This window comes from Myotis lucifugus, unplaced genomic scaffold, assembly GCF_000147115.1.
Source record: "Myotis lucifugus unplaced genomic scaffold, Myoluc2.0 scaffold_81, whole genome shotgun sequence".
In the NCBI taxonomy this organism is placed as follows: Eukaryota; Metazoa; Chordata; class Mammalia; order Chiroptera; family Vespertilionidae; genus Myotis; species Myotis lucifugus.
In genome coordinates this window covers 4634177-4647212 of record NW_005871129.1, presented here as the reverse complement: position 1 = coordinate 4647212, position 13036 = coordinate 4634177, and the positions used below count along the sequence as shown (strand labels likewise).

General features: G+C 39.1%; 1 pseudogene; it reads right to left on the bottom strand.

Moving 5' to 3' along the window:
- Window positions 1–8653: 8653 nt before the first annotated feature.
- LOC102425870 lies at window positions 8654–9487 on the bottom strand (annotated as a pseudogene).
- Between the last annotated feature and the right edge of the window lie 3549 nt (window positions 9488–13036).

The following is a 13036-nucleotide window of genomic DNA, read 5'->3' as shown; positions in this document are numbered from 1 at the left end:
GACTTTGACTGTGACCTGATATATGATCTGTCTTTGAAAATGTTCCATGTGCATTTGAGAAGAATGTATATTCTGTAGCTTTGGGGTGAAATATTCTGAAGATGTCAATTAAGTCCATCTTTTCTAGTGAGTCATTTAGGATTGCTGTTTCTTTGCTGATTTTTTTTTGTCTAGAGGATGTCAGTGGAGTATTAAAGTCACCTACTATGATCATATTGGTATTAATATTTCCATTGATATCTTCCAGAATTTTTTTTTATATTTGGGTTCTCCTGCATTGGGTGCATAGATGTTTACCAGGATTATATTCTCTTGTTGTATTGATCTCTTTAGTATTATGAAGTGGCCTTCCTTATCTCTTGTTATGGCCTTCACTTTGAGGTTTATTTTGTCAGATATAAGTATTGCTACCCCATCCAGTTTTTTTTTCATTTCCTTTTGCCTGAAAGATATTTTTCCATTTCTTCACTTTCAGTCTGTATGGGTCTCTTGTAGACAGAATATATATGGGTCATATTTTCTTATCCATTCAGCCACTCAATGTCTTTTGATTGGGGCATTTAGTCCATTTACATTTAAAGTTATTATTGATAGGTACTTGTTTGTAGTCATTTATATTTTTGGTGCCTGTGTTCCTTCTCCCCCACCTTCCCTTCTTTTTTTTTCTTCTTACAGAAGTCCTTTTAGCATTTCTTGCATTGCTGGCTTGGTAGTGATAAACTCCCTTAGCCCTTTTTTGTCTGTGAAGCTCCTGATTGCCCCTTCAATTTTGAATGATAGCCTTGCTGGATAGAGTATTCTTAGATTCAGTCCCTTGCTTTGCATCCCGTTGTATACTTCATTCCATTCCCTCTGGCCTGATGTGTTTTTGTTGAGAAATCATTTGATAATCTAATGGGAGATCCTTTGTAGGTTACTCTCTGTCTCTCTTGTAGCCTTTAAGATTCTCTCTTTATTGTTAACATTTGCCATTGTGATTATGAAATGTCTTGGGGTGTGTCTTTTGGGGTTCATCTTGTTTGGTACTCTCTGTGCTTGGGTGACTTTTTTCTTCCCCATATCAGGGAAGTTTTCTGTTATTATTTCTTCAAATTAGTTCTCTAATCCTTGCTTCTCTTTTTGTCCTTCTGGCACCCCTATTATATGTATGTTACTTCATTTCAGGTTGTCCCAAAGCTCCCTTAGGATCTCCTCCTGCTTTCTATTTTTTTTCTCCAGTTGCTGTTCAGATTGGGCTTGTTTTTCTGCCCTATTTTCTAGTTCACTAATTCTTATTCTACTGTTGAAGCCTTCCATCGTGTTTCTTGTTGTAGCTATATCACTTTTGATTTCTTCTTGGTTCTTACATAGGTTGTTGATTTTCTCATCCATCTGGTTTATGAACTGCATGCCTCTGTTTCATTTAGTTCTGTTTTCTGGGCGGGGGTGGGGGTGGCTGATTCCTCCTTTTCTTTCATTTGGGTGTTGCTTTTTTGTCTCCCCATTTCAGCTGTTGTTGAAGGGTCCAGGCGCCCAGTTGCGTGGGGCCTGAGCGGCGGGCTTGGTGGAAGCGTTGTGCACACTGATAGTCAGGTGGCTGGCTGGGTGCCTGGGAGATGTGATGGCTGTGGTCAGGGTGTGGTCTGCGCATGCTGACAGTCAGGGTTTTGGCTTTGGTGTCCAGGAGATGTGGCCACTGCGGTCCAGGTGGGGTCCGTGTGTGCCAACAGTCAGGGGTTGGCTTGGGATGCATGGGACCTGTGCTGCTAGGGCACATAGGCAGGAGGGGAACACACTCTGGGACTCACATGAGCCTGAGACCAGTATGGGTGGAGTCAGTGCCTGTGAGTCTACAGCTGTGGTAGCAGGTCTTTGTCCAGATTGGCTGTAGGGTCTTAGTTTTCATTGAGGCCTGTTTGGGTGGTGGTGAGGCTGGGATCCTAGTCATAGCAGTTCTGCCCTTCAAGATGGCTTAGTTTCTGTGCCAGCACCGGCCACCCGGGAGTGCCTGCAGTGGTATCAGGAGTTCCCTGTCCAAGATAGCCCAGTCTGCCAGCCCCTGAGAGTCTTGCAGGATCTTACTGTCCCTCGCTCACACACACACGCACACCACACATGTCCACACACTCCCCTTTCACTCCCTCACTTCCAGCCGCCATCTTCTGAGACATCTTTGCCTATTCTTTCACACAGCCCTTGAGTGTTAGGCAAATTGGAAATGGGGAAATATATGATTAATAATTTAGGACATTTGGTAAGACTTCTTAAAACAGAGATTATTATTTATTCAATGCATTATTTATAAGGTACTTATTATTTGCAGAGAATTATAACATGTATGCATGATTTTTGCTATCAAGAAACTTACAACCAGCAGGACAGATGGATTCCATTTCCACATGTATAGTTAAGTTTGGTATGTGCAAAGCACCATGGCAGATATAGTCTGAGTGATGTGGCCATTCAGTGGAGAAAGAATTCATCTCTGGCTCTGTTGACCTGGAAATTTCATAGAGGAGGGGGCATTGAACTGGGAATTGGAGGATGGATAGGTTTGAATAGATGAAGGAAGCCAGTCCAGACAAAGGTGACAGCATTAGTAGAGTATAAGATGAGAAAGAGTGAGAGGTATGTTTAGGAAATGGGTAGTAGCTAAAGTCAGTTTTATTGTAATGTCTATATAAGGACGATGTGGAGGATGAAATGAGCCAGATGTGGGAAACCTTAACTTCCACATGTAAGAATCTGTCTTTAATTTAGTAGTCATCACCTGGGTTTCCAACTGGTTTGGATCATGACAAAAATGGCCTTTAATAAGGACAAGTCTGTACTTGCTTTTTGTCCCAAGTCTGGCTTGGTCATGAAGAGAGTGAAAAGTAGTTTGTAAAAAATATTGAATTACTCATTGATTTACTCTAAATAAAAGTACATTAAGTTTGATTAAACATTTAACTCTGAAATGGTATTCTTTTCACTCACAGCATTTTGTATGCTTTCTGGAGGGAAATGTTTCAAAATCTGGGATTAACCCAATGTCTATCACTGATTGTGTGGCTGGAAGAGCAAGGGAGATGAGTATTGTCTTAGAATATGTCTTCCTCTAAAGATCTGAGAGATTTATTTCAGAGCATTCCAACTGATCCTTAGATTTAGATAAATGGTCAGTAGTTCAAAATCTAAGATAGTGGACAAGGAAGCAGAATACAGGCTCACTAATTTCCAAATCATTGAATGAAATGAAACTTTAAAAAATATTTCCTATGATGTTAAAACCTTATTTAAAAAAACCAGTTGTTTAACTGTGGTTCTGAAATTGAACATGAAGAAGTGGGAAAATCCCATTGGTTCTTCTTGTGTTAAGGAGGATATTAATGACAAAATCTTGTGTGTGTGTGTGTGTGTGTGTGTGTGTGTGTGTGTATGGAATTATACTAGAGGGTACTAGACCTGGTTCTTTTCTAGAGAATTTGAAATGATAGGGTCATGGACTGCCTGTTTTATTCATTCATCTGTCAGGTAATAATCACTGGTGTGATTTCAGAATTTCTCTAACTCCTTCAGAATATGTTTATATAATAACTTGCTTGGTTACTGGATGTCTTATAATTTTCACATAGATTCTTTTTGCTGAGAGAGTAAGTGCTATCACACACCTCCTATCCATGCCATTTAACGCATACTTAAAGGACATTTTTGATTAAAGAATAAGAAGGATCAGAAACCTCTTATAGGGAAAAATATTTTTTGAGAATCTATAACTATTACGTGCCCAACAGCTCACTGAGCACTTTCCATCCTAAGCATTATTTCATTTAATTTTCACCCCAAACTATAAGAGAGAGATCAGACCCTTTCTTTGGCTGAGGAAATTGAAGCTCACCCTGTGGCAGTGATTTTCCCAAGAACATACAATAGTGAGTCGGCACCAGAATTAAATCCAGGCATATCTGAGATCAGCTTCTTTTTCCCCCACCATGGTGTCTTTTGAGGTTTTAAAACCTATGAAAACTCTATATTTTCTGACTACAGACAATCTGCTAAGAATCTTAGAAATGAGTTGACAAGCTGCCCTTTAGTTCCCAAACCCAGTGATTAAGTTTTATTCCATCTTTCTTTCTTTATCATTTATGTCTCACTGGCCTGTCCATGGCCATTTTCCCCCTCAGTGGTTCCAAATGTAGGAAAATAGGGAATAATGAAGATCACCACAGGCCAGGAGTATACTTACATGTGTGTACTTGTATAGACTAGAAGTTTCTTAGCAACAGAAGGGTGTTTTAGGAAAATCTTCTGACCACAGTGCCAATTCTTATACAATTGGGAGTTTCTCAAAAAGGAAGTACCTTTTTTTTTTTCAATCCTCACTTGAAGACATGCTTGGAGAGAGGAGGGAAGAGGAGAGAGACAGAGAGAGAGAACATTGATTGCTTTCTGTAAGTGTCCTAACCAGGGATTGAACCCACAACCCAGGTATATGCCCTGACCAGGAATCAAACTGGCAACCTTTTGGTGAATGGGACAATGCTTCAACCAAATGAGCTACTCTTTTGATGACAAACAATCACCTCATAATATTTAGTTTCCTTCCCCACTGTGGGTATTATGTTTGGCTTTAGCTATAGGCAGACCTTTTGTGGATAGCTATAACTATGCATGTGTCAATGCTGATTTTATGGTGGGTCTGACATTTACAGAGGCATGATCACAGAGAATGGAGGATGGAGGTGAGGCTTCTGCCTTGACTCTTACTTTACTGTCATAACCAGATTGTTCAGAGTTGTTCATATATTCTGCCTGAATTTTCTGACTCAGTTGTCCCCACCACTCCATTGAAACTGCTCTTACAAAGTTGTCTTGTTTATAAGCCCAGTGTACAATTCTTAGTGATTATCTTACTCGATTTTTTATGAGCTTTTCACATAGTCCCCACTCATTTCTTTCTAGAACAAACTCTTGTTTTCCCTGTCCTGTTGCTGTTCTCTATTTTTGTCTTCTGACTTCCCTGAACACTTCTCTGTCACCTTGGGGTTTTCTTCACTACTCAGTCTTTATGTGAAGATTCTCAGGATTCATCCCTTGATTATTTCCACAGGTGATTTCACTTGTTCCTGAGGCTTCAGATTTTCCTGCCAAAGTCCCCTAAAGTTAAACTTTTAGCTTAAATCTATTTCCAGGTCCAACTCTAAATGATATTCCTTCTTGGATATATTATAGGCACCTCAAAATGAACGTGTTCAAAATAGAACTCATACTCTTCTATCTCCAATTTGCTCTTCCATTACGTATTCAGCTCATCAAATGGCCCTACTGTTTTCTTGGTTGCTCATGCCAACCTAGGTGACATCCCTTTCCCTCACTACTCACATCCACCTGAGTATCACGTCCTATTGAATCTACATCCCAGATATTAAATGATAGTAGCTAAACTAAAAAGAGATAAATAAAAATTACTTTAAAGAGAAAACAATACAGATGTTCTGCCGTGGTTGGGGCTTTCACCCCAGCTGCTGTGGAAACTGAGTCAAACCTGCAATTGACTCTGGGTTCTTGAGTTCTTTCTTGTATGACCCTCCTCTTTCCTGGGGGGTCTGATGACCAAGGGGATCCACTGACACTTTCGGGCGTCTGTGAAGCAGCAGGAGTAAAAGGGCTGCTAGGAAATGCTGGAACTTGGGACTCCACCTTGGCCTGCATTTACCTGTTGCAATAATTTTCTTTTCTTAGCTCCCCGAGCTTTCTCTCCGTCAGCACGGCTGCCATTCAGGTTCCTTGATCCCTTTTCACATGGAAGGTGGTCTTTGTTCAATAGTAGGAAGTGCTTCTCTCCAATTTATTGCCCATGTCTTCAGCCATCTTCCCGTAGAAGTTGCGAATCTGATGTGTGGAGTTCATGTTTCTACACAAGTTGAGAAGCCACGCCCCCCATCCCTACCCCACACACATTCTAAGCAGCTTATTTCCTCCTCAAATAGTTTTTTCTGATGTTGTTCAGGCAGAATTCGAAGTTTCAGTTTCAGCTGCTGAATCTCACTTTCTAGGTGTGAATTTTCAGAAGTGGACCATATCCTGAAGTGATGACCTGTTCAGGTATATATTCAATGCCAACTAGAACAAGGTCTGTAATGTGGGAGGACTGGCCTCCACCCCAGATGTCCTGACAGTCATTGGCTTTTATCACTGGCCCAACATTCTCACTACATTTTCCATAGACTTCATCATGGAAGAACACCTTTTGCCTAGTGTCTTCACACTTCTTAGAGTGTGTCATCTCTTCACTATCAAAGACACTGTCACAACAGCACATACCAGGATCACCCAGGGGAACACAGGGAGACCTGGGATGTGTTTCAAGCTTTCAGAAATCACCAGCAAAGCACCACACAGTGCTCCAGGATTAGTTGGAAGGTGGATGCAGTGGGGGCAGCAGGCCCTTCATGTCTGGTTGGGTTCACAGCTCTGCCTCTTGCCTGTCAGTATTCTGTGGGCCACAACTAAACACTTAGAAACCTACAACAGGTACCTAGCAACCAGGGCAGATCAGTTGGGCTGGGGGAGGGGAGACCAGCAGGTTATAAAAACAGTTTTCCCTAACTTTGCTCTGAAATATGAAAGTAATCTCATGTATACAGGCACTGGGGCAGGTGGATAGGGCTGATTGCAGTCTAGAGTACAGAGAGTTCATATATATGCCTTTGCCTCCCTCATAAAGTGTTCCTCACTATTAATAGCTTGCATTAGTGTGGTGCATTTGCTACACTTGATTATCATTACATTATTATTAACTAAAGTCCATACTTTACATTAGGGTTCGCTCTTTTTGTTGTGTAGTTCTATGAGCTTTGACAAATGTATGATGTTATGTATACACATGACAGTATCATACAGAATAGTGTCACAGCCCAAAAAGTCCCCCATGCTTCACCTATTCACCCCTCCTTTCCTCTTGAACATATGGAAAACACTGATGACTTTTTTTGTTCTGAGGCTATTTTGTCTGAAATTGATATAATTACTCTCACAATCTTTATATTAATGTTAGAATGGTACATATTTTTCCATCTTTAGTTTTCAAAAAGTTATGCCTTTAAAATAGGTTTGTTATACACAATATACACTTGGGTATTGTTTTTGATTCCTTATGGCAGTCTTTGTTCTTTAACTTTTGTAGTTAGACCTTGACATTTAAAGTTATTTTTTTATATATTTGGATAATATCTATCTTGTTATTGTTCTCTGTTCATTGTCTGTTGTTCTTTTTTTGTCTTCCTCTCTCTTTAGTGTTCTTTGGCTTTAGTTGAGCATTTTATATGATTCCATTTTGCCTCCTCTTATAACATATCAATTCTACTTCTTAAAATTTTTGAGTACTTACCATTGGGTTTGCAATATACATTTACAACTAATTCAGGCCTACTTTCAAATAACATTATACCACTTACCGGTTGTAAAATATCTTATAACTGAGTATTCCCAATTCCTCCTTCCCATCTCTTAGAACACTGCTTTCATTTATATCACTTATCCATAAGCTATAATCACACAATACATTGTTGCTATTATTATTTTGAACAAACTTTTATCTATTGATCAATTAAAAATAAGTAAAATGAAATATTTTATTTTACCTTTATCCCTTCTCTAATGCTCTTTCTTTTTCATGTAGACCTGTGATTCTACCTGTATTATTTTTCTTCCATCTAAATAAATCTTCTAAATTCTTGCAAGACATGTCTACTGATGTGTAATTTTCTCAAATTTTGTTTGTTTGAGAAAGTATTTGTTTCCCCATCTTTTTTAAAGGATAATTTTACAGAACACAGTTTTCTAGGTTGGTGATTTTTTTTCTTTCAGCACTATAAACAATTCATTCCACTATATTTTTGCCTGCATGGCTTCTGAACAGAAATCCAAAATAATCTTATCCTTACTCCTCTCCAAGTAATGCTTCTTTCCCTCCCTGGCTTCTTTCAGGATTTTCTCTGTGCCTTTGATTTTCTGCAGTTTGAATATTACATGCCTAGGTGCAAAGTGCCTACCATGTGCATTCAGCTTTATCTATCTATCTATTGATTATCTATCTATCTATCTATCTATCTATCATCATCATCATCTATCTATCTATCATCTATTTTTTCAATTACAGTTGACATTTAACATTATTTTATTCTAGTTTCATGTGTAAGACATATTAATATAATATGACAATTAATATAATTTATGAAGTGATCCCCGATAATTTAAGTACCCTTCTGGCACCATACATAGATTGTATTTCCTGTGCTGTATTTACATCCTCATGACAATTTTGTAACTGCCAATTTGTACATGTTAGTCCCTTATCCGTTTTCACCTAGCTTCCCAAATGCACCAATCCCCAATCTGGCAACCCTCAGTTTTTTCTCTTATCTATGAGTCTGTTTCTGTTTGTTTATTATGTTCTTTAGATTCTACATTTGTCTTTGTCTGGTTTTGGAATCAGGATAATGCTAGCCTCGTAAAATGAGCTTGGGAGTCATCCCTCCTTTTGAATTTTTGGGAACAGTTTAAGAAGGATAGGTGCTAGCTCCTCTCTGAATGTTTGGTAAAATTCACCTGTGAAGCCATCTGGTCCAGGGCTTTTGTTTGCTGGGAATTTTTTTTCTTTCAGCTATTTAATCGGGTTCTTATAAGAAATTCAGAACACCAGTTTGTGAGGATAAAGCCCATTGGTGAGAGTGAACGGAGAGCGGAGATAGCCCTGGAGCTGAGGAACAGCTTTGATTTTTGGCAGAATTTGTGAGTCCACAGCCTCTGGTCAACTTGTGCTGTTCTGTAATCTCGTATTTCTCTTTCTCTGTGTTGAAGATCTCACCCTCCTGGTGTCTGGGCTTGCACAGCTTCTTCTTGAAGTAAGCATCAGTGAGATCTTTGGGGATTTTCACACCACTGATATCAATTTTGGTGGAGGTGGTGATGACAAATTTCTGGTGCAGAGGCACTCGATTGAGGGACAGAGGTCCAGTCACAAGTAGCAAGCCACTGTTCAGCTGCTTCAGGAAAACCACGCTCTTGCCTCTGTGGCGCCCAGTGAGGATGATCAGAGTGGTCCCAGGAGTGATGCTGGCCCGCAATCTCCTTGCATGCTCACTGAAGGGTTTCTTGCCATGGCTCAACAGCTTTCGAGGCACATCTTCAGTAGGATGATATCTAGGCATTTTGCGGAGATTAACCACTCGGGACCAACATTCTTGTCGCCACCAACTGGTTTTGTGACAGTAGCAAGAACTTCCTCCTTCTTTTTCTTTTCAATCCTGGATTTAGCTGCCGAATACTTCCTCTTGTACATGGCCTTTCGGGAATACATAGCCGACCGGGAATATCTGCCAATTCCTCTGACAAGGATGGGGTTTCGGCTGCAGTGGGGCTTCCCCTTCTTAGGTGCCTTAACCTTGCTGCCAGCATCAGCCTTCTTGGCTTTAGGCTTCTTCTCCTTAGTATCCGGCTTCTCAGTTTTCCTTTCACCCGCCATCTTGCAAGATGGGAAAGAGTGGGAATTTTTTGATTAATGCTTCAATTTTGTTCGTTGTAATTGGTGTGTTCAGATTTTCTGTTTCTCCTTAACTCGTTCTTGGAAGATTAAATGTTTCTAGGAATTTATCCATTTCATCCAGATTGTCCAATATGTTGTCATATTGTATGTATTTTCTTATAATCCTTTGTGTTCCTATGGTGTCAGTGGTCATTTCTCTCTTTCATTTCTAATTTTATTTATTTGAGTCCTCTCCTTTTTGAAAAATTCTTTATTGTTGAAAGTATTACATTCTCCCCCCCCCTTTTTCTTGAGGCTTATTAAAGGTTTGTCAATATTGTTCATCTTTTCAAAGAACCAGCTCTTGGTTTTATTGATCTTTTGTAATGTTTTTAGACTTTATTTTGTTTATTTCTGCTTAATCTTTATTATTTTCTCCCTTCTACTCCTTTTTGCTTTGTATATTGTTCTTTTCCTAGTTCCTTTACATGTTATGTTAGATTATTTACTTGAGATTTTCCTTGCTTCTCGAGGTAGGTCTACATTAATATGAATTTCTTTCTTTTCTTTTATTTTTTTGTTAATCCTCACCTGAGGATATTTTTTCCATTAACTTCTAGAAAATGGAAGGGAGAGGGAAAGACAGAGAGAGAGAGAAACATCTATGTGAGAGAGACACATCAATTGGTTGTCTTTCCCACATGCCCCAACTGGGCTGGGGATTGAGCCTGCAACTGAAATACATGTCCTTGACTGGAATCGAACCCAAGACTTTTCAGTGCGAAGGCCAATGCTATAACCACTGAGCTAAACAGGCTGGGGCTGAATTTTTTTCTTAGGATGCTTTTGCTGTGTCCCATAACTTTTGGGTTGTGTGTTCATTTATTTTTATTTTTATTTTTTTAATTTCTTTATTGGTTAAGGTATTACAAATGTGTCCTCATCCCCCCATTAACCCCCAACCCACCTCCCCACCCCCCACTCATGTTCTCATCCCCCTGTTGTCCATGTCCATTTGTTTGGCTTATATGCATGCATACAAGTCCTTTGGTTGATCTCTTCCCCTTACCCCCACCCTCCCCTACTTTCCCTCTGGGGATAGATAGTCTGATCGCTGTTTCTCTGTCTTTGGATCTGTTCCTGTTCATCAGTCTATGTAGTTCTCTATATTCCACAAATGAGTGAGATCATGTGGTATTTATCTTTCTCTGACTGGCTAATTTCACTTAGCATAATGCTCTCCAGTTCCATCCATGCTGTTGCAAATGGCAAGAGTTCCTTCTTTTTTACCGCAGCGTAGTATTCCATTGTGTAGATGTACCACAGTTTTTTTTAATCCACACATCTGCTGATGGACACTTAGGCTGTTTCCAGATCTTAGCTATGGTGAATTGTACTGCTATGAACATAGGGATGCATATATACTTTCTGATTGGTGTTTCTGGTTTCTTGGGATATATTCCTAGAAGTAGGATCACTGGGTCAAATGGGAGTTCCATTTTTAGTTTTTTGAGGAAGCTCCATACTGTTCTCCACAGTGGCTGCACCAGTCTGCATTCCCACCAGCAGTGCACGAGTGTTCCTTTTTCTCCACATCCTCTCCAGCACTTGTTGTTTGTTGATTTGTTGATGATAGCCATTCTGGCAGGTGTGAGATGATACCGCATTGTCATTTTGATTTGCATCTCTTGTATAATTAGTGACTTTGAGCATGTTTTCATATGTCTTTCGGCCTTCTGTATGTCCTCTTTCTAAAGTGTCTATCTAGGTCCGTTGCCCATTTTTTTGATTGGATTGTTTATCTTCCTATTGTTCAGTTGCATGAGTTCCCTGTAAATGTTGGAGATTAAACCCTTATCGGAGATATCGTTGGCAAATATGTTCTCCCATGCAGTGGGCCTTCTTGTTGTTTTGTTGATGGTTTCCTTTGCTGTGCAAAAGCTTTTTATTTTGATGTAGTCCCATTTGTTTATTTTCTCTTTAGTTTCCATTGCCCTAGGAGCAGTGCCAGAGAAGAAATTCTTTCAGCATATGTTTGAGATTTCGCTGCCTGTGAATTCCTCTAGTATTTTTATGGTTTCCCGTCTTACGTTTAAGTCTTTTATCCATTTTGAGTTTATTTTTGTGTATGGTGTGAGTTGGTGGTCTAGTTTCATCTTTTTGCATGTATCTGTCCAATTTACCCAACACCATTTATTGAAGAGACTGTCTTGACTCCACTGTATGTTCTTTCCTCCTTTGTCAAATATTAATTGGGCATAGTGGTTTGGGTTGATTTCTGGGTTCTCTATTCTATTCCATTGATCTATATGTCTGTCCTTGTGCCAGTACCATGCTGTTTTAAGAACAGTGGCTTTGTAATACAGCTTGATATCTGATATTGAGATTCCACCTACTTTGTTCTTTTTTCTCAGGATTGCTGCAGCTATTTGAGGTCTTTTTTTATTCCAGATGAATTTTTGGAGCGTTCATTCTAGATCTGTGAAATATGCTGTTGGTAATTTAATGGGGATTGCATTGAATCTATAGATTGCTTTGGATAGTATGAACATTTTGATGATGTTGATTCTACCAATCCATGAACACGGTATGTTCTTCCATCTGTTTATGTCTTCCTCTATCCCTTTTTTCAGTGTCCTGTAGTTTTTCCCATATAAGTCTTTTACCTTCTTAGTTAAATTTATTCCTAGGTATCTTAATTTTTTTGGTGCGATGGTAAATGGGATTGCTTTTTTAGTCTCACTTTCTGTAAGTTCACTATTGGTGTAAAAAAATGCCATAGATTTCTTGGCATTAATTTTGTATCCTGCTACATTGCCGAATTCATTTATTAAGTCTAATAATTTTTTGATGGAGTCTTTAGGGTTCTCTATGTACAGTATCATGTCATATGCAAATAAGGACAGTTTTACTTCTTTTCCAATTTGGATGCCTTTTATTTCTTTTTCTTGTCTGATCACAATGGCTAGTACTTCCAGTACTATGTTGAACAGGAGTGGTGAGAGGAGGAATCCCTGTCTTGTTCCTGTTTTTAGGGGAAATGGTTTTAGTTTTCCCATTGGTTATGATGTTGGCTGTGAGTTTGTCATATATGGCTTTTATAATGTTGAGGTATGATCCTTCTATTCCTACCTTGCTGAGAGTTTTTATCAAGAAAGGGTGTTGGATTTTGTCAAATGCTTTTTCTGCATAAATTGATATGACTATGTGGTTTTTATCTCTCAATTTGTTTATGTGATGTATTACATTTATTGATTTGCAGATATTGTACCACCCTTGCATCCCTGGGATAAATCCTACTTGGTCATTGTGTATGATCTTTCTGATGTACTGCTGGATCCGATTTGCTAGGATTTTGTTGAGGATTTTGGCATCTATGTTCATGAGGAATATTGGCCTGTAATTCTCTTTCATTGTGTTGTCTTTGTCTGGTTTTGGTATTAGGGTGATGCTGGCTTCATAGAATGAGCTTGGAAGTGTTCCTTCCTCTTGAATTTTTTGGAATAGTCTGAGGAGGATAGGTTTTAGTTCTTCCTTGAATGTTTGGTA